We start from the raw sequence: 26,531 nt of genomic DNA, 5'->3' as shown, positions 1-26,531 counted from the left end.
CAATAAAAAATCAATTTAAATTTATTTTTTTAATTTTTATTTTATTATTTTTTTTATTTTTTAACTTTACAATATTGTATTGGTTTTACCATATATCAAAATGAATCCGCCACAGGTATACATGTGTTCCCCATCCTGAACCCTCCCTCCTCCCTCCCCATACCACCCCTCTGGGTCGTCCCAGTGCACCAGCCCCAAGCATCCAGTATCGTGCATCGAACCTGGACTGGCGACTCGTTTCATATAGGATATTATACATGTTTCAATGCCATTCTCCCAAATCATCCCACCCTCTCCCTCTCCCGCAGAGTCCAAAAGGCTGTTCTATACATCGCTGTCTCGTATACAGTGTTATTGTTACCATCTTTCTAAATTCCATATATATGCGTTAGTATACTGTATTGGTGTTTTTCTTTCTGGCTTACTTCACTCTGTATAATAGGCTCCAGTTTCATCCACCTCATTAGAACTGATTCAAATGTATTCTTTTTAATGGCTGAGTAATACTCCATTGTGTATATGTACCACAGCTTTCTTATCCATTCATCTGCTGATGGACATCTAGGTTGCTTCCATGTCCTGGCTATTATAAACAGTGCTGCGATGAACATTGGGGTACACGTGTCTCTTTCCCTTCTGGTTTCCTCAGTGTGTATGCCCAGCAGTGGGATTGCTGAGTCATAAGGCAGTTCTATTTCCAGTTTTTTGGGGAATCTCCACACTGTTCTCCATAGTGGCTGTACTAGTTTGCATTCCCACCAACAGTGTAAGAGGGTTCCCTTTTCTCCACACCCTCTCCAGCATTTATTGCTTGTAGACTTTTGGATCGCAGCCATTCTGACTGGTGTGAAATGGTACCTCATAGTGGTTTTGATTTGCATTTCTCTGATAATGAGCAGTGTTGAGCATCTTTTCATGTGTTTGTTAGCCATCTGTATGTCTTCTTTGGAGAAATGTCTATTTAGTTCTTTGGCCCATTTTTTGACTGGGTCATTTATTTTTCTGGAATTGAGCTGTAGGAGTTGCTTGTATATTTTTGAGATTAGTTGTTTGTCAGTTGCTTCATTTGCTATTATTTTCTCCCATTCTGAAGGCTGTCTTTTCACCTTGCTTATAGTTTCCTTTGTTGTGCAGAAGCTTTTAAGGTTAATTAGGTCCCATTTGTTTATTTTTGCTTTTATTTCCAATATTCTGGGAGGTGGGTCATAGAGGATCCTGCTGTGATGTATGATGGAGAGTGTGTTGCCTATGTTCTCCTCTAGGAGTTTTATAGTTTCTGGTCTTACGTTGAGATCTTTAATCCATTTTGAGTTTATTTTTGTGTATGGTGTTAGAAAGTGTTCTAGTTTCATTCTTTTACAAGTGGTTGACCAGTTTTCCCAGCACCACTTGTTAAAGAGATTGTCTTTAATCCATTGTATATTCTTGCCTCCTTTGTCAAAGATAAGGTGTTCATAGGTACGTGGATTTATCTCTGGGCTTTCTATTTTGTTCCATTGATCTATATTTCTGTCTTTGTGCCAGTAACATACTTTCTTGATGACTGTGGCTTTGTAGTAGAGCCTGAAGTCAGGCAGGTTGATTCCTCCAGTCCCATTCTTCTTTCTCAAGATTGCTTTGGCTATTCGAAGTTTTTTGTATTTCCATACAAATTGTGAAATTATTTGTTCTAGCTCTGTGAAGAATACCGTTGGTAGCTTGATATGGATTGCATTAAATCTATAAATTGCTTTGCATAGTATACTCATTTTCACTATATTGATTCTTCCAATCCATGAACATGGTATATTTCTCCATCTATTAGTGTCCTCTTTGATTTCTTTCACCAGTGTTTTATAGTTTTCTATATATAGGTCTTTAGTTTCTTTAGGTAGATAATTTTTGACTTCACCTTTCATGTTAGATATTTCTTTCAAATATCTGTTAACTCTTTTGCTGTCCATTTTCAAGAGAAGTCCTAAAAAGTCAATGGCAGAAGTCCTCAAAAGTTCCTGTCTGAGGAATGAAAGTATATGGGTGGGATTTGCAACGAATGAGATTCACTGGAGGGTGATGGGGATTTTGCTGGGTTCCCCCAACTCTTCATATCTAGTTTTCTATTGCCACAGTAACGAATTACCACAAACTTGGCAGCTAAAGCAGCACACATTTACTGTCTTCCAGTTCTGGAGGTCAGATGTCTGATATGGTCTCGCTTCAGGTTGTTGGCAGGGCTGCATTGCTTTCTGAGCCTCCAGGGGACAATCCATTTCCTTCCCTTTTCTGGGTTCTAGAAGCCACTCCTATTCTTTGACCTTTAGTCCTCTCCTTCCATCTTCAAAGCCAGTAACAGTGGGTCAAGTCTTTTTTACATGACATCAGTCTGACCTCTTTTGCTTCTCTCTTCTGCTTTTAAAGACCTTGGTGATGACCGTGGGTCCACCTGAATAACCCAGGACCCTCTCCTTCTTGTGGTAAACTGATTAGCAACTTTAATTCCATCTGCCACCTGAATTATCCTTTGCCACGTAACCTCACACAGTCACAGGTCTCAGGGATTAGGACTGAACATCACACTGCTTACCAGTTACCTCGTATCTGTACATACTTTCTTTGGGGCTGATCAGTTTACCCCAAGCCTCCTTTCTCCTGCCAGTGCATATGCATCCTGGCTGCCAGCTTTCTGGGAACAAGGGTGAAATGGTGCTGCTATTTACAACAGCCAAGACATGGAAACGACCTAAATATCCTGTCAACAGATGAATGGATAAAGAAGAAATGGTGCATATGTACAGTGGAATATTACTCAGCCACAAAAAGGAATGAGATTGGGTCTTTTGTAGACACATGGATAGACCTAGAATCTGTCAATACAGAGTGAAGTAAGTTAGGAAGAGAAAAACAAATATTGTATATCAACACGTGTAGTATGTGGAATCTAGAAAAATGGTACTGATGAACCTATTTACAAGGCAATGGAGACACAGACGTGGAGAACGGATATGTGGACACGTTGGGGAAGGGGAGGGTGGGGTGAATTGGGAGAGTAGCACTGAGATATAGACACCACCATGTGTAGCACAGATGGGAAGCTGCTGTACAGCACAGGGAGCTCAGCTCAGTGCTTGGTGATGGCCTAGAAGGGTGGGATGTGGGGGCGGGGGGTGCAGCGAGGGAGGCTCAAGAGGGAGGAGATATAGATATGCATATAGCTGATTCATGTTGTACAGCAGAAACTAAGAACACTGTAGAGCAACTGTACCCCGATTTTTTAAAAAATGGTGCTGCTGATGCCACTCTTTGTGTGCAGATGCCCCTCTTAGCGTCCCTGGTTTCCATACGTCACAAAGGCCCTCAGCTGGGTCCACTGTTCCTCTATCCAGAATGTTCTCTCTTAGCCTCTCTTGAGAATAAACCTCCAGACTTGTCCTGGGTAGGAAGGAGACAGTGGCTGGCAGTGCAAGAAACCATAGGGAATCTAGGTCCAGCTATTCCTTAAACAGATTTGTAGTCACTTCTCCTGGCATCAGTCTTGCACACACCCCTTTGGGGGCAGCTGGTGCGTCTGCTGCTGAGACTCTCCAGGCCTCCGTGGCTCCATCAAATCTGATTTTTGGCTTTGCTTCTTAGAGGCTCTTGCCATTCAGCTTTCTCCTGTCTAGTAAGTTAGTTATTGCCCATCCATCTGCTCTCTGGGTTTCAAAATAATGTTATTTCCTCTTTTGTCCCCATGGCACTTACCAATGTATGTTTTCCAGTCTCTTACTGTCATCCTACTGAGGCTTTGAGTGGGAATGGAGATATAATCATGTTTGTTTGTTTTATCTGCTATGTTTAGCTAGAAGTCCCTATGGTTTGTTTTTGGGGAGAATTAAGTAATTGTGAAACCAATTATATTCTTTGTGCTCTGCATGACAATCAGTTTCTATTAGTTTTCACTAAACACTAGTGAAAGTGTTCAGAAGTTTTTGAATTCCCTGTGAAGGAAAAAGAAAGGAAGTGAAGGTGGCAATTACCAAGAGTGTATTTGTGTGTGCTCAGTCATGTCTGGCTCTCTGCGGCCCCCATGGACCATAACCCACCATGCTCCTCTGTCCATGGGATTTCCCAGGCAGAATACTGGAGTGGGTTGCCATTTCCTTCTCCAGGGAATCTTCCCAACACAGGGATTGAATCTGAATCTCTTGCATCTCCTGCACTGGCAGTCAGATTCTTTACCACCGAGCCACCTTGGAAGCCCCAATTACCCAGTTCTTATTGTTCGGTTGTTCAGTTGTGTCTGACTCTTTGCAACACCATGGACTGTAGCACACCAGGCTTCTTTGTCCTTCACTAGTAGCCATCTCAAAACAGTAATGTCTAAACAGTTTTCTTGGCCTGGTCCAGAACAGGTGCTCAATATTTATATGAATTACATGATGCTTATAAAGTACTCCAAGAATCGGGTGGGTCCAGCTTTAATCCCAACATCTTGGAGCACAGGCCCATGAATACTGAGTTGTTGCTGAATAAATACTGAAGAATCCACTATTTGTTTTTCTGGAGTTGAAGCTAGAAAAGCAAGGCCCTTCTCATTCTAAATGTCTGAAATGAGAAGTGAAAACTACTACACCCTAATCAATTTCAATGAAGGCAAAATACTGAATTCCCTGGAATGCATCAAATAGAACTTTGATACATACTAGTGATACAGTCCATAGTAAATCAGATAAATCATGTATAGAAGGTGTGGATTTTATCCTAATATGTCATGCTCTCTCCTTCTTCCCCAAAGCATGCTATTTCATTAATTGTTTTACTTCTGTCTGGGGACTGAAAGCTTGGCCAACGGCTGTGGATGTTTTGACAGTGCAGGTGAATTGGACAGAAACATTACCCACTTAGAGGCAGAGTGGTGCCGATGATCTCTGTCTCTTCCTCTTAGCACTACGGCCCTTTTCACAAGTATCTGCTGCCCCTTCTGGATGCCTGCAGTTTGTTCCCTGTGAATATCTGAAGAGGTGTTGGGAGCTCATGGTGGGTTACCAGGGGCCTTTGGGCATCTAGCAGTTTGCTCAGACCAACAGCCGACACAGCTACTTGGCAGGCTCCAAGCGAGCACCCTGGCTGCTCTCAGAAGCCTTCTTCTAACCCTGGGCTAATTGTCTCCACTGTGCTGGGTGTTCTTTGTGGACACCCATGAGCTGCAGCTGTGTCCAATAGCACCATGACACAGAATCTCAGCTGTGTTAGCAGGCCAGCTTCTGCTCTGAAATGCTCCTAATTAGCTGTTAACACATGACATCTCCACACACGCACCTCGGTGCAGAGAACAGCCAGTTCATCTCATGCAAGAAGGCTGATGACAAAGGTGAGAAAGAATGAATTGTTATGATACATTTTGTTCTGAGTAAAAAAAAAAAGAATATATATATGTGTGTGTGTGTGTGTATATATATATATATATATATATATATATATATATTTTTGATGAATTGTATATTGTAGTACTTTGTTGTCCTATATTTCTGATTCCAAACATGAGACCTCAACTGTAATGCTGGGTGGCTAAGAAAACAGAAGGAGAAGAAAAGCTATTTCTTTTTAATCTGTTCTGCAAAAACAGAAAAGCAATTGAAGAGATACTTATTAAAACTCCAACTGGCTCCGTGACCTTGGGCACAATCTTTCTTCTCTTTGGGCCTCAGTGTTTCTCATTTATAAACGAAGGGATTGGATTCTTTTATATATTGAACTAAGAGGTTTCTTTCAGTGTTAAAAACCTGAGATTCGAAGATAGCTGCATTCCTGAAGTGACGGGGAAGAAAGCCTTTGAAAAAAGCACGACTCCCATTATATGAGGATTTGTTATATCCAACTCAGATTTAGCACCTTTGTACACAGATGGGTGGTAGAAATTTGCAACGAGTAAGGAATATGCTGAAAGATTTAGTAGAAAGAAATAGTATATTGGGTTTTGGGTTAAAAAAAAAAAAACAGCAATATTGTTGTTTGAAGGGCTCTGTGCACTGGGAAATTATTATCTAGCATCAGAGAAAACATTTGCTTTATTTATGATTTCATGATCTCAAGTACAACTTTGTAACCGTAGCTGTGACTGGTCCACTGTCAATTCTTGGGACCTGGAGATATCTAACTCCATAGGGAAGACAGGAGAATACTGCCTTGCCCTGCATCTTTCAACCCCACACCAAGTGTCTCATCAGACACCATCTCAAGCAGGACTCATTTCTTATAGTCAGAAAGGCACAACTTGAAAGAACTTTTTCTGCAGACATTTTGAAAGCTGAACTTCTCTTTTATGGGTGGTAGATGAAAGCTCAGTGTTTGATTGCCCGTGACTTTATGGCTAAGATGAATGTTCTCCTCTGCCTCAGCCCCCTTCCCAGGGCACAACCAGTTTTCCTGAAGGAGAGTGGATTAAATTTCTAGATAAGCCAGCGCTGAGGAGAGTGAATGGGCTTAGGAGCCTCAAGGGAGGAGAGTTCAAAGCATCACTAACGGGCTGGGTGGTCTAGGGAGTCACCCTCCTTCCCGGAGCTCAGTTTGTCTACTGTATGCAACACCCAGGTCACTGCATTTTCAGCAGGAAACTCCTCGGGTAGTTTGTTCTGTGGAAGCATGCCGGCCTGGAGTTTTTTTGGCTATCTCCTTTCAAATTCCCAAGAGTGGCTTAAATAAGGAGAGATATCATCACTATTAATATAAAGTGACTTTAATATATCAGGAACCATAAACCAAAGTCAGTTCCATGGTTGAGACACACCATGCCACCAAAGTCTACATCTCCACGTTTCAAGCCCAGCTTCTGAGAGCCCAAGATGCCAGCTTCCTTAACTGCAGATGGTGATTGCAGCCATGAAATTAAAAGACGCTTACTCCTTGGAAGGAAAGTTATGACCAACCTAGACAGCATATTAAAAAGTGTCACATCCTAGCTTCCTTAACACTTGGTGGGCTTCCTTTTGCTGATAGCTTAATTCCCTGGGACTTTCTGCCCTTCCAGAATCTTTGAACTGCATTCAGTTCAGTTCAGTCGCTCAGTTGTGTCTGACTCTTTGCAACCCCATGAATTGTAGCACGCCAGGCCTCCTGTCCATCACGAACTCCCAGACTTTACTCAAACTCACATCCATCGAGTCGGTGATGCCATCCAGCCATCTCATCCTCTGTCGTCCTCTTCTCCTCCTGTCCCCAATCCCTCCCAGCATCAGAGTCTTTTCCAATAGTCAACTCTTTGCATGAGGTGGCCAAAGTGTTGGAGTTTCAGCTTTAGCATCATTCCTTCCGAAGAACATCCAGGGCTGATCTCCTTTAGAATGGACTGGTTGGATCTCCTTGCAGTCCAAGGGACTCTCAAGAGTCTTCTCCAACACCACAGTTCAAAAGCATCAATTCTTTGGTGCTCAGCTTTCTTCACAGTCCAACTCTCACATCCATACATGACCACTGGATAAACCATAGCCTTGACTAGACGGAGCTTTGCTGGCAAAGTAATGTCTCTGCTTTTTAATATGCTGTCTAGGTTGGTCATAACTTTCCTTCCAAGGAGTAAGCGTCTTTTAATTTCATGGCTGCAATCAACATCTGCAATGATTTTGGAGCCCCCCAAAATTAAGTAAGCCACTGTTTCCACTGTTTCCCCATCTATTTCCCATGAAGTGATGGGACCGGATGCCATGATCTTCGTTTTCTGAATGTTGAGCTTTAAGCCAACTTTTTCACTCTCCACTTTCACTTTCATCAAGAGGCTTTTTAGTTCCTCTTCACTTTCTGCCACAAGGGTGTTGTCATCTGCATATCTGAGGTTATTGAGATTTCTCCTGGCAATCTTGATTCCAGCTTGTGCTTCTTCCAGCCCAGCGTTTCTCATGATGTACTCTGCATAGAAGTTAAATAAGCAGGGTGACAATATACAGCCTTGATGTACTCCTTTTCCTATTTGGAACCAGTCTGTTGTTCCATGTCCAGTTCTAACTGTTGCTTCCTGACTTGCATATAGGTTTCTCAGAAGGCAGGTCAGGTGGTCTGGTATTCCCATCTCTTTTAGAAGTTTCCACAGTTTATTGTGATCCACACAGTCAAAGGCTTTGGCATAATCAATAAAGCAGAAATAGATGTTTTTCTGGAACTCTCTTGCTTTTTCCATGATCCAGCAGATGTTGGCAATTTGATCTCGGGTTCCTCCGCCTTTTCTAAAACCAGCTTGAACATCTGGAAGTTCATGGTTCACGTATTGCTGAAGCCTGGCTTGGAGAATTTTGAGCATCACTTTACTAGCGTGTGAGATGAGTGCAATTGTGCGGCAGTTTGAGCATTCTTTGGCATTGCCTTTCTTTGGGACTGGAATGAAAACTGACCTTTTCCAGTCCTGTGGCCACTGCTGCGTTTTCCAAATTTGCTGGCATATTGCATGCAGCACTTTCACAGCATTATCTTTCAGGATTTGAAATAGCTCAACTGGAATTCCATCACCTCCACTAGCTTTGTTCATAGTGATGCTTTCTAAGGCCCACTTGACTTCACATTCCAGGATGTCTGGCTCTAGGTGAGTGATCACACCATCATGATTATCTTGGTTGTGAAGCTCTTTTTTGTACAGTTCTTCTGTGTATTCTTGCCACCTCTTCTTAATATCTTCTGCTTCTGTTAGGTCCATACCATTTGTGTCCTTTATCAAGCCCATCTTTGCATGAAATGTTCCCTTGGCATCTCTAATTTTCTTGAAGAGATCTCTAGTCTTTCCCATTCTGTTGTTTTCCTCTATTTCTTTGCACTGATCGCTGAGGACTGAACTGCATTATGGGCATATAAAGGGAACATGCCCTTTGACATACAATTTTGATCTTCCTCTCCCTTGTAAATATTTTTTAAAAAATTATTATTATCCAGACACAGCATGCGGGTCTTGTTTAAAGGCTGTTAATAATTCTCCAGGTCTTTTCTATGAGTCTGTTCAGTTAGGATTAGGTCTGGCTGTGAATAATGGAACCCTAAATAAGGTACGAATGTGAGAGTTGGACCATAAAGAAGGCTGAGCACTGAAGAACTGATGCTTTTGAACTGTGGTACTGGAGAGGATTCTGGAGAATCCCTTGGATTCCCAAGAGACCAAAAGAGTCAATCCTAAAGGAAATCAACCTTGAATATTCATTGGAAGGACTGATGCTGAAGCTTCAGTACTTTGGTCACTTGATGCAAAGAGCTAACTCACTAGAAAAGACTCTGATGCTGGGAAAGATTGAGGGCAGGAGGAGAAGGGAATGACAGAGGATGCGATGGTTTGATGGCATCACTGAGTCAATGGACATGAGTTTGAACAAACCCCGGGAGATACTGAAGGACAGGGAAACCTGGTGTGCTATATAGTTCGTGGGGTCACAGGGAGTCAGACATGACTTAGTGACTGAACAGCAACAACAAACTATGAAGACCCGCAGAGGACAAAGGTCTTACTTCTCTTTCATGTAAAAGAAGCCTGGAGGGCAGGGTCTAGAAGCACATCAACAGAAAGTCATCACAGGGACTGCCCTGGTGGTCCAGTGGGTTAAGACAGTGCCTTCCAATACAGGGGGTTTGGATTCAATCCCCAGTTGGGGCGCTAAGATCCCATATGCCTCGTGGCCGAAAAACCAAAATATAAAACAGAAGCAATATTGCAACAAATTCAAAAAAGACTTTTTAAAAAAAGTCGTCACAGACACAGGCTCTGTCATAGTGCACTTTTTTCTTCGAAGGAATGTGAATAGCTCTTTACCACAGTATAACCTCCTTGAGGGCAGAAATGTATACTTTTCAATCCTCACAGGATCTATAAGAAGTAGTCTCTTCAGAATAGGGAGTTTGGGATGGTCATGTACACACTACTATATTTAAAATGGATAACCAACAAGGACCTACTATATACTACAGGGAACTCTGCTCAGTGTTATGTGGCAGCCTGGATGGAAGGGAAGTGGCGGGGAGAATGGATACATGTATATAGTATATATATGACCGAGTCCCTTTGCTGTCCACCCGAAGCTATCACAACATTGTTAATTGGCTATACTCCAATATAAAATAAAAATTTGAAAGTCGAACCAAACAAAAAAATTGTCTCTTCTGTTCCTGTCTATTGTAGCCTCTATATACTTTCCTCTCTTTCAACATTATTCCCTTCCCATAAAGTATCTTTTATCTTTTGTGTTAAATGGGGGAGAAACAAGATATGTATTTGTATGTGTTCTTGCATAAAAGGAATATTGGAAAGATAAATAAGAAACTAATAAAGAAAAATATTTGTCTCTCAAAGGAGAGGTTGTGGGGTAAATGAGAACAAGAATCAAAGCTAGATAGCTAAATATACATCCTTTTATATGTTGATTTTTTTCACCATGTAAGCATGTTCATAGTAAGAAAAATACACACTAGAAAACTTAAAATGGCAATTGTGTTAACATCTAATTGAGCAACTCATGGTATTATCAGAACCAGAAAAGATTTGACCTAATAATAAAAGTCAAGGAAGCCTTCCTGGACGAGGTGGTTCTTGAGCTGAGATCTGAAGAATCAATAGAAATCAATGGGTTCAGAGAGCAGAAAATATTATAATTAGGTAGGGAAACCTGTGCAAAGGCCCTGTGATGGGCAGGGAAAAAGTGCTTATAAAGAACTGAAGGAAGCAGAACCGCAAAGCCAGCTATGAAACGAGGTTGGACCAATAAGGACAGTCTAGACCACATGACTTTGTATTCCCTGGTGGCTCAGAGGTTAAAGCGACTGCCTGCAATGAGGGAGACCTGGGTTCGATCCCTGGGTAGGAAGGTCCCCTGGAGAAGGAAATGGCAACCCACTCCAGTATTCTTGCCTGGAGAATCCCATGGATGGAGGAGTCTGGTGGGCTACAGTCCATGGGGTCGCAAAGAGTCGGACATGACTGAGCAACTTCACTTCCACTTCCAGACCACATGAAGCTTGTGGGCCATGCTGAGAAATTCTTTTTTTTTTTTTTTTAAACCAAAGAGCAGTGAGATGCTGTTGAAAGGTTTTAAGGAGAGGGGAAGGAATAGGTCTGGGTCGAGTTTGTGCTTTATTCAGGGGAATATTCATAGTCACTGAAGATACAGAGGGAAAGATATAGTGTGATTCACTACTCTTGTTCTTAGAAAGAATCATTGGTCCCACCCATCTCCCCAGTTCACCTGTAAAATCACACGTAATGCTTGCTAACAACAGTCTACGTATTTCAATTATGGTCCATCAGTTGCTATTTGCTAAAAACATTACACAAATTGCACACAGGATAAAGTTGTTATAGTCAGATTTACATCGGAACTTCTCTTCGTTTCTAGGCAACGTCATTGCACTGGATAATGATGGCTCTGACCCGCAGTCTTGCACCATCCGGTGAGCGAAATGAACGAGGGAAACAGTCTCTGTGTGTTCAGGCCAGTATCAGAGCCTATTAGATCCAGCCTGGGAATAAAACCCATTTTTAATGCACCATTTGATAAGAACACTTAACCTCAGTATGTGTTGTAATTAGAGAGATAATTAGAACTTCACTAGGACCTCTTAAGACTAGGAATATATTTGAAATTCACCTGGAATGAAAATGGCATTATCTAAGACCAATCCAAGGTATTTTTCCTTCCATTTCCACCTTGCCTTCCCTCCATCCCAAAGCTTTCGCAGTGTAAGAAGTGTGAAAAGATAAGAATTTTTATAGGCAGTGCATATCACAGAAGGCTAATGGGTTCAGCTGAAAATTGCTTTATAGTTATTTGAAAAGGGGGAAAAAAAAAACTTAATTTTGAAAATGAATTTCAGAGAGGCCGAGTATGAAGAAGATGGACTTTGAGTCATGTATGCAGAGAGAAAAAACCTGCTCTTGTGAGAACCCACTCATAAAATGTTAATATATGCATACGAAAATTGTGTTCCTTAATCTCTGAAGAAACACTTATCACTAAGAACCCTTTAATTCTTTTCCTGTGCTTGATTTATTAGCTTATGAAATTATGTTAATAACCTTCATGTTAATGGTTTGGGGGCTCAAATGACCTGATTTTAATAATGAAGTAATTTATGCAATAAATGCAATCAGCATCTATGAATCTCACTTAACACAAACAGTATTGGTGATTAGCCAGTGCTAAAACAAGTGACTGCCAGCGTGGGGCAATGCATGTTTTTCTGCCGAGAAAACAAATCTTGCTGGCAAGTGATGGGCAGGGGCAGAGGGGTTGGGTGTTACTCAGGGCATGTGATATGAGCTGCAGCTCTTAGCTGCACAGCTTTGGTGGAGAGGTTGTGCCTGAATCCAAGCATAATTTACAAACTGTAAGATGAGTCTGGTACTTCACCAACTATAGAGTACATCTACATAGGAGACGCATCCATGACAAAGAGCATGTGTATGATGGAGTGCAGTGATGTCCTGGAGGAAAACGGGGAGCCCAGAAAACAGCAGATGAAGGAACAGCCAACAGCTGCCTAGGAGGGAGCAGAGTGGCAGTGGGGGAAGGCCTCCGGAGATGCAGGGGGCCCCCAGGAGGAATGGAGGGTTCTCAACCCTGTCATCGGAAAACCCACGTCCTGCGATAAGCTGGGTGCTAGTATTACTCAGCTACAGCTTTTTGAGAGTATTATACTGAATTACTCTTTATCCTTTGCTTTGTTTTTTGACTTCTTTCCATTCCTTACAGATCTAAAGCTTAGAAACAACTAACTGACACCTTTATACGTTCATTGGCGTGCAAAGACACACTTTAACCATGTGAGCTAGAGGAGATTTTTCTCCTTTCTTTTTTTTCAGTAATTCCTAGGAAACAAATTTCCATTTCTTTCTCTTATGGTTTAGATATTTCTCTTAAAAATTCTCCCTCCTTCCTGGGATTTCCCTGGTGATCCAGTAGTTAAGAATTCACCTTGCAATGCAGGGGACGTGGGTTCGATCTGTGGTCGGGGAACTAAGATCCCACATGGCATGTGGCAACTAAGCCCACATACCACAACTACTGAGCCTGGGCCACAGCTAGAGAGTCCGTATGCCACAATGAAAGAGTCCGCATGATGCAAAGTAGAGTCTGCTTGCTATAACTAAGACCTGATGCAGCCAAATAGATAAATATTAAAACAAAAATCTATCTCCTTCTTGGGACCTCCCTGGTGATTCAGTGGCTAACACTTCAAACTCCCAATGCAGGGGGTGTGGGTTCGATTCCTAGTCGGGGAACTAGATTCACATGCTACAACTAAAGATCCCACATCCTTCAACTAAAAAGATCATGGACACCACAGTGAAGATCAAAGATCCTGAGTGTTGCAACTAAGACCTGGCATACATACCTACTTAAATATTTTAAAAATTCTATCTTCTTCTCAGATAAAATTTACCAAGCTGTTCTCTGACTTCTAGAAATAAAGATAGATGTGGTCATCGCCTCTTCTTACTGACCCTGCAAAACCCCAACCAGGGATGAGGAGGGATGCAATAGCCTTTGTATAATACCCTGTGTTTCCAGCAGGATCCAGACACCATAGTGTGAACCTTCCAGCATTTTGATCTTTACCCTGAACACTGACATAAGATTTTTTTTTTCACCTGTTCAAAAACACTGGTGGGGTACTTGGCAGAATGATCTATCTCCCCCTAAGAAAGATTTACTTCAAATACACTTTTGGCACAACGTTAAGTCAAAACAAAAAGCAGAATATTAAATTAGCTAAATGATAAACTGTGATGCCACAGAGAAAGCACTGGCTTAGAAATCAGACTTCCTGTGTTCCTAACTCAGTTTCTACTCTCAACTGCTTGTGGAACTGGTTAAATTACATGACTCTTTCAGACATATTTACTTCTAATTTTCTATATTTTAATGAATGGACATTATGACGAAATCATAAAGCACATAATTTTGGAAAATATAAATAAAACTTACCCTGTAAGAAGATAAATCTTCAGTAGAATTTTAACTCTTCATCAGTTGTAAAATTGGCTATATTGAAAAAAAAAGGTCATCCAAACTCTTGTATTTCATATGAAATCTCACCCAAACTCTACCCTTTTTTGGGGGGATCTGCATAAAGTTTATCATGATTTTGCCATCTTAGAAAGCATGAAAATGCCTTTGAGAGTCTTCACGTGCAATCTGCAGTCAGAGCTGCTATTCACAATTCCACAATTTAGAAAATCAGAAGTGATACTAATACCTTGTTCGTTGCAGCACTCAAATCTCTACTCACAGGTTGTCAAGTCAAGCGACATGATTCAACACCACCAATGCATTAATCCTCACCACTGAGAAGCAACTGCAAGTGTCCCAATTACAGATAAAAATATCTGCCAAGAGACCTAGTACCTGCTTTGTCCGCGTCTTCAAGCACAAAATCTAGAATCATGGTCCACTGCAAAAATCACAATACAGGTATGTCTTCATCCATCAGCATTCTCATCAAATGTGGGCTTAACCTATGATATCACAAATAAATTAACAGAATTGCAAGGACACATACTCTTTGCAAAAGAAATAACTCTTAAAGCTATTTAAGTCATCTTTCTGCATATAAACCTTGAGAAAAAAAATTTTTTTTCTGTAGCCAGAAAGCACTGTAAACAAGAAAGAGGCTATATACTTTTTCCTAATTATAATGTAAAAAGTTGAGATCTAAGCTAAGTCTTCCTTTGACTCTCAGCAATGGCATCTAAGATGCGTTGTTTTGATGGAATTCCATCCTGTTGAGTTTTGATGGAATGCCACAGCTTTTAACATTTTTTCTAAACTCTTACCACTCTTTCTTCAGGTGCATTTCCTCTCACCTGTTTGAGCTCCCAGGCTCACAAAGACCCTTTCTTCCACTTTGGTGGCAAACACTGAGCCCTGCAAAGCAGGAAGAAAAAGTGGTGGGTGTAGTAGTGGATGGGTGGCAAGTGGGGCTCATCTCTCCCACTCTTCTTCCGGTCTCTCTTCGCTATTTTGCTGTATGTGTACTCTCCAGCCTTCAAGAAACTTTGGCCAGATTACAGCCACCTCAACCATCTTGAGAGACTATGTAAAATTATCCTTTGGGTGGAAAAAAAACCCAACAAATCCTCTTTCCAGCTCTGGTGTTGAGATATCCATCATGTTGAGAGACACTGTGCTTCGTACTGCAGTGAGGGATGTAGTAACAACTCATTCCCTTCTTCTGCGTTTCTCTCTGCTCCTGGTAAGCCAGGAGTTACTCACACCTTCTCATTCCATGGTTCAAAACATGTTCCTTCTTCTCTGCTCTGAATTGAAGCATTTTTTAAAAAATCACTGCTGTTGTGTAATATCAACAGGCCATTATGGGAACTTCCCTGGTGGTTCAGTGGCTAAGACTCCATGTCCCCACTGCAGGAGGCATGGGTTCCATCCTTGGTCAGGGAACTAAGATCCCACATGCCTCGTGGTTCGGTCAAATAAATAAACTGGCCATTATGTCAAAGGAAATAAAATTAATTAAAACAAAAAATCAGTTTCTTTTAAACTTTAGCTGCATATTTTTTTAAAAAAGGAAAATATGATCCCTTTCAGGCCAGGAAGATAAGACAAAGTCCCTTTAAGCACACGTTTCTGTTATGTGCTCCACACCTTACTGTACTCTTTTTGGCAGTGCAGAAAACTCTGACTTGTTTTGTATTTAAAATGAATGGGTAACCAAAAAAAAAGAGAAGAGAGAGAGAGAGATTTCCTCTTGCTAACAAAACTATTCCTGGGATACATGAATATATTTTTATACTCACTGCCAGAAATAGATTATTTTTAAAATCCCAGTGTCTTTAAATATCTCAGAACCACAGTATTGTGGTTGAAAGAATGGATTCTGGAGCCAGAATAACTTGGATATGAGTCCAGCCTCTTTTGTAATAGCTGTGTGACCTGGGGCCATGATTTAACTCTGCAGCTCGCTCTTCTCATCTTTAAAATGAGGATACCAATCGTACATGGATGATAGTGCAACCCAACTGAATTTACATATATAAAGCACTTAGAACCATGTCTGGCACAGACACAGACACAGAATAGATGTTCAATAACTGTTATCTACTATTTGTGTAATAATGATGCATCATACCACATCCCATAAATAAAAAGGCCATTTACCCACTGTGACTCTAGGACTGATTCTGGGAATCTCAAGTTAGGATCAGGAACAAAGAAAGTACTTTGCTGCTCTCATCCTCTCTAAAATACTTTCCTCTTTACTATTCAAAAATTCTTTTGATTCAGCACAATCTTGAAAAGATACTTATCAAGATAATAGTTCGAAGGAGTATGTGTTTTAAGTATGATAATTGGAGGTAGCCAGATAAGCATTTGACTCATAATGTTTAGCACTCTTAACAACTTTGATTTTCATCCTATATAATCAAAAACAATCAAAGCCAGTAACTGTCAGCTTCTCTATAGAAACAGAAAGTCATCAGAGGCCAAAGCAAGTTAAGATATTTGTCTTTTCGCTGTAAGAATTTCTCATTTCACATATAAAATACAGATTGCATCAAACTTTAGTGAAATTAAGATACAGCTTGTGGAAGGAATTAAAAATTATTCACCCAAAGCAGTTTTGCAATGTTCTATGGGGGAAAAACTGTCATTGTTTCTTCTACCCCATCAAGATTATTCTCCAATCCGACATTTCTTAGTCTGAGTTTATTTTCCAGGTCATTAATTTGATTTCACAATGTTTTGCAGCCTTTAAATTTCTCAATTAAACCAGCATCATCAACATTAATCATCATTTTTGGTTCTTCCCTTTTTTTCTTCTTTTCTCCTGCCATCTTGGTTTGTCTGGTTTATTTAATCCTTTTTCCATCACTGTTTTTGAAAAGTCCCTGACCTTTCTTTGCATCAACCCAAGCTAATTCCACTTCATATATCAATTTTGAGTCTCTAAAGGGACACAGATGAAACAGAGGGCAAGCTTAGATCCTGGATTGTGGAAACCAGAACAGCAGCATGGAAGTATATGTATACGTTTGCAGTATTTTTCCTGAAAAACAACAAACCAGGCTACCAACCAAACAGAACATTACCCATGGAAAGCAGATCTAAGTGCATCATGCCATCAACAGATACCTGCCTACCAACCAACTTCTCCTTTAGCTGTCTTCAGGATTACAGAGCTGAACCAGGGGGATATTTCTCTCACCACTGACCATTCTCTGGTCTGGTTATAAATAAGGAGGGCTTCTCTTTACACCTATTTTATACAAATCAGATGTCCCAGAATACTGAAACCTAGGGGTGAAGTAGGATTTAAATTCAGAAGAAAGAAAAATAAGAAGAGTGAAATTCTAAGAACTTACTTGATTCATTATCTTAAACATAAGTTAAACTAGTTCAAGTGAATGTACTTAGGGCCTAATATTGCCACTTAATGGTTTTACTGCCCAGAGTCACAAGTTGAAGGGCATCTGTGCACATTTGTTTAATATGTTTCTATATGTGTAAAACTTTGGCTACTTTGCCAAGAATAGTCTTACTTTTAAGACACTCTCAACTCTGAAATTGTCCACAACTCTCCATTATTCTTATTGTCTGGGGTCAGGCAGCCCTGAGTATCTGACATTCACCTGAAGGTTTGTTGACTGCTCCTTGAAGACCACCCCAAAGCAATTCTGTGGCTTTCCAAAACAGAACAGCTGCTTTCTCTGCTATAAATTCTGATGTCTGATCACCTTTCTTCAGCCATTCAATAGGACCCTTCATAAGCATTGCTCGCTGTCATGTGCTTAGGCATTTTGAGCTTGAGCTGATGAAGTGTATATGAAGCATCTGGGTAGAGACGGAAAAGTGAGGTAAGTTACAAAACAGCTTTATAAGGTTTTATGTTTTTTGTATGATTGTTTAATATCAGATCAGATCAGATCCGTCACTCAGTCGTGTCCGACTCTTTGCGACCCCATGAATCACAGCATGCCAGGCCTCCCTGTCCATCACCAACTCCCGGAGTTCACTGAGATTCACGTCCATCGAGTCAGTGATGCCATCCAGCCATCTCATCCTCTGTTGTCCCCTTCTCCTCCTGCCCCCAATCCCTCCCAGCATCAGAGTCTTTTCCAATGAGTCAACTCTTCTCATGAGGTGGCCAAAGTACTGGAGTTTCAGCTTCAGCATCATTCCTTCCAAAGAAATCCCAGGGCTGATCTCCTTCAGAATGGACTGGTTGCATCTCCTTGCAGTCCAAGGGACTCTCAAGAGTCTTCTCCAACACCACAGTTCAAAAGCATCAATTCTTCGGCGCTCAGCCTTCTTCACAGTCCAACTCTCACATCCATACATGACCACAGGAAAAACCATAGCCTTGACTAGATGGACCTTTGTTGGCAAAGTAATGTCTCTGCTTTTCAATATGCTATCTAGGTTGGTCATAACTTTTCTTCCAAGGAGTAAGCGTCTTTTAATTTCATGGCTGCAGTCACCATCTGCAGTGATTTTGGAGCCTAGAAAAATAAACTCTGACACTGTTTCCACTGTGTCCCCATCTATTTCCCATGAAGTGATGGGACTGGATGCCATGATCTTCATTTTCTGAATGTTGAGCTTTAAGCCAACTTTTTCACTCTCCACTTTCACTTTCATCAAGAGGCTTTTTAGTTCCTCTTCACTTTCTGCCATAAGGGTGCTGTCATCTGCATAGCTGAGGTTATTGAAAATCCACAAAAAGAACAATGAAACAAAAAATCTCCCAGGATTCTTTAGGTGGTTAGGCAGGTTCCAAACCTGCCTCTAAAAATCTGTTTAAATGTTAAGATAGTTGAACTGGAGTGTTAAAATCATTTCCCATTGTTTCTTAAAAAAAAACTAAGACCTAGTTCTCACAGGGATATTGGAGGCAGGGTGAAAATTCTGCTTTTGGTAGAGTCCCAGCCTACAGAAATGTATTTCTTTTACATTTCTTCCCTCCTTTTCCCCTCAGAGACAAATGAATTTTCTCTTCCCTTTTCCTTTTTTCCCTCTCTTGCAAGGAATGAGAGTGGATTTCTTCTTCCCTTCTTTGCCTGTCCAAAAAAACAGGGGGTCCTGCCCCACCGCCAGGATAGTGAACCCAGTGGTGGACAGGTGATGACAAGGGTCGAGAGAGAGTCTCCCCACAGTCCTTTCCTTAACAAGGAATGTCCTGTGTCAACTGTGCAGTCCTTGGGGACCACAGGTAACAAAGAATAGCCATGGCAAAACGATAGAGATTAAAAAAAAAAAAAAACACCAAAACAGCAGTGTGGTTATCAGAGGTTTGGAGAGAGAGAGAGTTGAACAGAGTACAGAGGAGTTTTAGAGCAGTGAAAATACCCTGCATGATACTATAACGGTGGATACATGTCACTGTAGTTTTGTTTAAACCCATAGAATGTTCAGCACCAAGAGTGAACCCTAATGTAAACAAGCACTGTGGAGGATCATGATGTAGCAATGGAAGTGAATCAACTGTAACAAGTGCTTCTCTCTGGTGGGAGATGCAGATAAGGAGGGAGGCACGTGTAGGGGCAGGAAGTATGTATGGGATAGCTCTGTAAACTTTCCTCTCAAATTTGCTGTGGACCTTAAACTGCTTTAAAAAATACTAAAGTCTTAATTTTTAAAAGAAATAGAATAGAGAAATTTTGAAAAAAAAAAAAAAAGAAAATAGCCACCAACAATACCTTATAGCTTATAAAACATACCCCCATCCATCATCACATTTGATGCTACCATTAACCTGGCAGGATAGGTGTGGTTTACCCCGATCTTACAGAGATGGTAACTGAAGCTCTGAGTGGGGATGTAACTTAAGCAAGGTCACTTGCTTCGTAAGAGGTAGATCCAGGAATCTAAACTCTCTTCACTTCACAATATCAACTTAGCCTTTAACGTGCAACTGTCATCAATTATACTTCTATAAAGCTGAATGGCACTGTCTTAGTAACATAAGCAGAGAGATGAAGTACAAACTTCTTTTAACTATATTTACTTGCCTTGGTATGTTTAGTTAAGACAAAATGACTGAAACTTAGTGCTTTTCCTTTTCTTGGTAAAGCACACTATGTTTTAAAACTTATTATTCTGGTTTATTAGTTGAAATGCTAAGGGCTTGAAAAATTGAAAAACATACCTATCAGTGTATAAATGATGGATCTATTACAGAAATCTAAGAATGTGAATTAGAAATTTTATCAACATAATTTATTTCATTAATAAATTCAGGGGAAAGTATAGGACTATACCAATATATGGTAAAAGAGTAATTGATATAATTCATGGTGAAACCTCTAAGTAAAATAAAGGAAACATTATAAGAGCACTGATTGGAAACTAGCAATGAAATACTAAAGCCAGTTCTGTTAAAATCAGAAACAAGATAGAGTTATCCATATTACCACTATTATCAGAAGGTGTTTTGAAGGCAGCTAGAATGTGTGGGGGCATGGCCAGAGAAAGGGGAGTTATACAGAGCTGGAGCCTGAGAAAACTGGGTGGAGAATCCCTCAGATCCTGGGCCAAGAACTGAGAAGGACATGTACAAAGTCTAACTCTGAATTCTGCTGCTGGAGGCTGAGAGCTGAAGAGGTATTAGTGATCACCCAGAGTTTGGAGACTTTGGGATTGCAGCCCAGCTAGAGTGGACATCCTCAATGAAAACATAAGATATTCAATTGAGACTCTAGTAAAGCCATTTCTTAGTAAAATTTATATCTTATAATAAAAGCCATTCCACAGGAGTTAGGGCAAAAATAGTAACTGACCATTCTAAGACATTCTAAAACAAAGTCTGACTAGATCAAGATTCATCAATACAAATTATGTAACCACTACCAAAACAAAACTCATCACCCTTTAAAGGGAGACAACATCTCCCTACAACAAATTCTCCCTATAATGTATCATTTACAATATATAGCATGCAATAAAATATTATTAAATCTGCAAAGAATCAAGGGATAAAAAATAGAAACAGACCTTGAAATGACCCAGATGTTAGGTTTAGCACATGAGGATTTTAAAACACCTATTATAAATATCCTTAAGGATATGAAATAAAGCATGAATAAATGTGATGTAAGAGATGGGGAATCTTAGTCAATAAATATAAACAATAAAAAGGAGCCAATGGATATCAAACTGAAAAATACAAAATCTGAAATAAAGATCCCTTGGATAAATTTAATAGCAAATTGGATACTATAAAAAAAGCATCAGTGACCCTGAAGATGGCTCAACAGAAATTTTCCAAATTGCTAAACATGAAGAAAAAAATGTTGGAAATAAAAACAAATAGAACCTCAGTGACCTGAGGGACAATACAAAGTGATCTAGCATAGTGTAAGTGGAGATGAAGGAGAGGAGAGAGAGTAGAGGGAAAAAAAGTAAGCATTAGTAGATGAGAATTTTCCAAAATTGATGGAAGACATGAAGAAAATCATAAGTAGACATATCATAGTCCAAGTAATAAAAATCAAAGATAAATTGTAAAGCATTTAGAGGAAAAGAAAGAGATATTGTATATCAAGGAACAAAGATAAGAATTATGAATGACTATTACTCACAGAAAACAACAAAAGTCAGAAAACAATTGAATGATATGGATATGTATAAAACACAGAGAGAAAACTGTCAACCTAGAATTCTACAGCCAGTGAAAATATCCTTCAATAAATGAGGTTTAAATAAATTTCTGGATAAAAGAAAGCTGAGAGAATGCATTACTAGCAGATCCTCACCTCAAGAAATGCTAAAGGACATTCTTCAGACTGAAGAGAAATGATAACAGATGGAACTTTAATTATACAAAGAGAAATCAATAACGCTCTTAGTAAATATGTGGATACATTTTTAAAAACCTGCCTTTCTTATTTTTTAAAATTTATTTAAAGCAAAATTGACCATTTAAATTAACTATAGTAACATTTTGGAAGGAAGGGCGGCAGTGAGGAGATACCCCTTGTCCAAGGTAAGGAGCAATGGCTGCGCTTTGCTGGAGCAGCCGTGAAGAGATACCCCACGCCCAAGGTAAGATAAACCCAAATAAGACGGTAGGTGTTGCAAGAGGGCATCAGAGGGCAAACACACTGAAACCATACTCACAGAAAACTAGTCAATCTAATCACACTAGGACCACAGCCTTGTCTAACTCAATGAAACTAAGCCATGCCCATGGGGCCACCCAAGACGGGCGGGTCATGGTGGAGAGATTTGACAGAATGTGGTCCAGTGGAGAAGGGAATGGCAAACCACTTCAGTATTCTTGCCTTGAGAACCCCATGAACAGTATGAAAAGGCAAAATGATAGGATACTGAAAGACAAACTCCCCAGGTCAGTAGGTGCCCAATATGCTACTGGAGATCAGTGGAGAAATAACTCCAGAAAGAATGAAGGGATGGAGCCAAAGCAAAAGCAATATCCAGCTGTGGATGTGACTGGTGATAGAAGCAAGGTCCGATGCTGTAAAGAGCAATATTTCATAGGAACCTGGAATGTCAGGTCCATGAATCAAGGCAAATTGAAAGTGGTCAAACAAGAGATGGCAAGAGTGAATGTCAACATTCTAGGAATCAGCGAACTGAAATGGACTGGAATGGGTGAATTTAACTCAGATGACCATTATATCTACTACTGCGGGCAGGAATCCCTCAGAAGAAATGGAGTGGCCATCATGGTCAACAAAAGAGTCCGAAATGCAGTACTTGGATGCAATCTCAAAAACGACAGAATGATCTCTGTTCGTTTCCAAGGCAAACCATTCAATATCACAGTAATCCAAGTCTGCCCCAACCAGTAACTCTGAAGAAGCTGAAGTTGAACGGTTCTATGAAGACCTACAAGACCTTTTAGAACTAACACCCAAAAAAGATGTCCTTTTCATTATAGGGGACTGGAATGCAAAAGTAGGAAGTCAAGAAACACCTGAAGTAACAGGCATATTTGGCCTTGGAATATGGAATGAAGCAGGGCAAAGACTAATAGAGTTTTACCAAGAAAATGCACTGGTCATAACAAACACCCTCTTCCAACAACACAAGAGAAGACTCTATACATGGACATCACCAGATGGTCAACACCGAAATCAGATTGATTATATTCTTTGCAGCCAAAGATGGAGAAGCTCTATACAGTCAGCAAAAACAAGACCAGGAGCTGACTGTGGCTCAGACCATGAACTCCTTATTGCCAAATTCAGACTTAAATTGAAGAAAGTAGGGAAAACCACTAGACCATTCAGGTATGACCTAAATCAAATCCCTTATGATTATACAGTGGAAGTGAGAAATAGATTTAAGGGCCTAGATCTGATAGATAGAGTGCCTGATGAACTATGGAATGAGGTTCGTGACATTGTACAGGAGACAGGGATCGAGACCATTCCCATAGAAAAGAAATGCAAAAAAGCAAAATGGCTGTCTGCGGAGGCCTTACAAATAGCTGTGAAAAGAAGAGAAGCGAAAAGCAAAGGAGAAAAGGAAAGATATAAACATCTGAATGCAGAGTTCCAAAGAATAGCAAGAAGAGATAAGAAAGCCTTCTTCAGCGATCAATGCAAAGAAATAAAGGAAAACAACAGAACGGGAAAGACTAGGGATCTCTTCAAGAAAATCAGAGATACCAAAGGAACATTTCATGCAAAGATGAGCTCGATAAAGGACAGAAATGGTATGGACCTAACAGGAGCAGAAGATATTAAGAAGAGATGGCAAGAATACACAGAAGAACTGTACAAAAAAGATCTTCATGACACAGATAATCACGATGGTGTGATCACTGACCTAGAGCCAGACATCCTGGAATGTGAAGTCAAGTGGGCCTTAGAAAGCATCACTACGAACAAAGCTAGTGGAGGTGATGGAATTCCAGTTGAGCTATTTCAAATCCTAAAAGATGATGCTGTGAAAGTGCTGCACTCAGTATGCAAGCAAATTTGGAAAACTCAGCAGTGGCCACAGGACTGGAAAAGGTCAGTTTTCATTCCAATCCCAAAGAAAGGCAATGCCAAAGAATGCTCAAACTGCCGCACAATTGCACTCATCTCACACGCTAGTAAAGTAATGCTCAAAATTCTCCAAGCCAGGCTTCAGCAATATGTGAACCGTGAACTTCCTGATATTCAAGCTGGTTTTAGAAAAGGCAGAGGAACTAGAGATCAAATTGCCAACATCCACTGGATCATAGAAAAAGCAAGCGAGTTCCAGAAAAACATCTATTTCTGCTTTATCGACTATGCCAAAGCCTTTGACTGTGTGGATCACAATAAACTGTGGAAAATTCTGAAAGAGATGGGAATACCAGACCATCTGATCTGCCTCTTGAGAAATTTGTATGCAGGTCAGGAAGCAACAGTTAGAACTGGACATGGAACAACAGACTGGCTCCAAATAGGAAAAGGAGTACGTCAAGGCTGTATATTGTCACCCTGCTTATTTAACTTCTATGCAGAGTACATCATGAGAAACGGTGGACTGGAAGAAACACAAGCTGGAATCAAGATTGCCAGGAGAAATATCAATAACCTCAGATATGCAGATGACACCACCCTCATGGCAGAAAGTGAAGAGGAACTAAAAAGCCTCTTGATGAAAGTGAAAGTGGAGAGTGAACAAGTTGGCTTAAAGCTCAACATTCAGAAAACGAAGATCATGGCATCCGGTCCCACCACTTCATGGCAAATAGATGGGGAAACAGTGGAAACAGTGTCAGACTTTATTTTTCTGGGCTCCAAAATCACTACAGATGGTGACTGCAGCCATGAAATTAAAAGACGCTTACTCCTTGGAAGGAAAGTTATGACCAACCTAGATAGCATATTGAAAAGCAGAGACATTACTTTGCCAACAAAGGTTTGTCTAGTCAGGCCTATGGTTTTTCCTGTGGTCATGTATGGATGTGAGAGTTGGACTGTGAAGAAGGCTGAGCGCCGAAGAATTGATGCTTTTGAACTGTGGTGTTGAAGACTCTTGAGAGTCCCTTGGACTGCAAGGAGATCCAACCAGTCCATTCTGAAGGAGATCAGCCCTGGGATTTCTTTGGAAGGAATGATGCTGAAGCTGAAACTCCAGTACTTTGGCCACCTCATGTGAAGAGTTGACTCATTGGAAAAGACTCTGATGCTGGGAGGGATTGGGGGTGGAGGAGAAGGGGACGACAGAGGATGATATGGCTGGATGGCATCACTGACTCGATGGATGTGAATCTCAGTGAACTCCGGGAGTTGGTGATGGACAGGGAGGTCTGGCGTGCTGCGATTCATGGGGTAGCAAAGAGTCGGACACGACTGAGCGACTGATCTGAACATTTTGGTGTGAATTTTACAACATAAATAGAAGCAAAATATATGATAATTCATAAAGAATGGAGTAGTAGCATATGGAATTATACTACTGCAAGATTCTCGTATTTTACATGAAGTAGTACAATATTACTTTAAGTGGACTATGACAAACTAAGAATGTATAATAAGCTCCCTAGGGCAATAGTTTTTAAAACAAATACAAAGAGGAATACCTAAAAAGTCAACCGACATTCAACAAATGTTGCATCACAATTGGATGTGTGTGCATTAGTCGCTCAGTCATGTCCAACTTTTGCAACCCATGGACTATTGCCTGCCAGGTTCCTCTGTCCGTGGAATTCTCCAGGCAAGAATATTGGAGTGGGTTGCCATTTCCTTCTCCAGGGCGTCTTCCCAATCCAGGGAGTGAACCTGGGTCTCCCCATTGTGGGCAGATTCTTTTACTGTCTGAGACACCAGGGAAGCCCTACAATTGGATATCCATATGCAAAAAGTAAACTTCTATCAATACAAAAATTAACTCAAAGTGGATCACAGATCTAAATATAAAACCCAAACTTTAAACTTTATAGAAGAATACATAGGAGAAAGTCTCTGTAACCTTGGGTAAGGCAAAGATTTCTTAGATACGACAACAAAAGCAAGATCCATAAAAGAACAAATTGATAAATTACATTTAATCAGAAATAGAAACTCCTGCCATTTATGATGAGAAAATGAAGAGGATGAAAATACCAAATACAAATGAGGGTAAATATTTGCAAATCATCTCTGATAAAAAAAAAGTTGGATCCAGAAAATATAAAGAATTCTCAAAATTCAATAGTAAGAAAACAACAACCCAATTTTTTTAAATGGTCAAAAGATTTGAATACATATTTGGCCAAAGAAAATAAGCAGATTTTAAAAAAATGTTCAATCTCAGTCATTATGGAAATGCAAATTAAAATCACAGTGAGATGCTATAGCATCTATTAGAATGTCTAAAATTATCAGTGTGGATGAATATGTGGAGTACCTGAACATTCCTACACTGAGAATGGGGATATAAAATAATGCAACCATGGGAAAACAGCTTGACAGTTTCTTAAAATGTTAAACCTAAGCCTATCATAGGATTCAGCCATTCTCCTACCAGAGATTAACTCAAAAGAACAGAAAGCATGTGCCAAAACTAAGACTTGCACTCAAATGATTATAGAAATTTTATCTTTAATAGCCCCAAACTGAACACAGTCCCAATGTTCATAAGTAGATGAATGGATACAAATGGAATACTTCCCTG

General features: G+C 40.3%; 2 long non-coding RNA genes across 9 annotated transcripts in view; one reads left to right on the top strand and one right to left on the bottom strand.

Annotated features, from left to right (window-relative positions):
- The window catches only part of LOC112579558, a 224,226-nt gene that overhangs the window by 148,435 nt on the left and 49,260 nt on the right, over positions 1-26,531 (top strand). For 2 of the 6 annotated variants that reach the window (XR_006544395.2, XR_006544396.2), the window contains 2 exons: positions 11,313-11,367; positions 14,211-14,390. The exons of 2 other annotated variants lie outside the window; for them this stretch is intronic. This is a non-coding gene — a long non-coding RNA (uncharacterized LOC112579558). Of the gene's footprint in view, positions 1-11,312; positions 11,368-14,189; positions 14,391-26,531 lie in introns of all 6 variants that reach the window. 2 more of the 6 variants (XR_006544398.2, XR_006544400.2) reach the window with 2 other exon arrangements.
- Positions 11,298-26,531, bottom strand: part of LOC112579563 — a 132,073-nt gene continuing 116,839 nt past the window's right edge. For 2 of the 3 annotated variants that reach the window (XR_006544393.2, XR_003103889.3), the window contains 4 exons: positions 17,564-17,765; positions 14,325-14,434; positions 13,905-13,961; positions 11,298-11,436 (listed from right to left, as the gene is read on the bottom strand). This is a non-coding gene — a long non-coding RNA (uncharacterized LOC112579563). The remainder of the gene's footprint in view (positions 11,437-13,904; positions 13,962-14,324; positions 14,435-17,563; positions 17,766-26,531) is intronic. The other variant, XR_006544394.2, reaches the window with a different exon arrangement.

The sequence above is a fragment of the Bubalus bubalis genome, chromosome 2 (assembly GCF_019923935.1).
Source record: "Bubalus bubalis isolate 160015118507 breed Murrah chromosome 2, NDDB_SH_1, whole genome shotgun sequence".
Classification (NCBI taxonomy): Eukaryota; Metazoa; Chordata; class Mammalia; order Artiodactyla; family Bovidae; genus Bubalus; species Bubalus bubalis.
The sequence above is the reverse complement of the archived record's forward strand: the minus strand, read 5'-3'. Positions and strand labels throughout refer to the sequence as shown.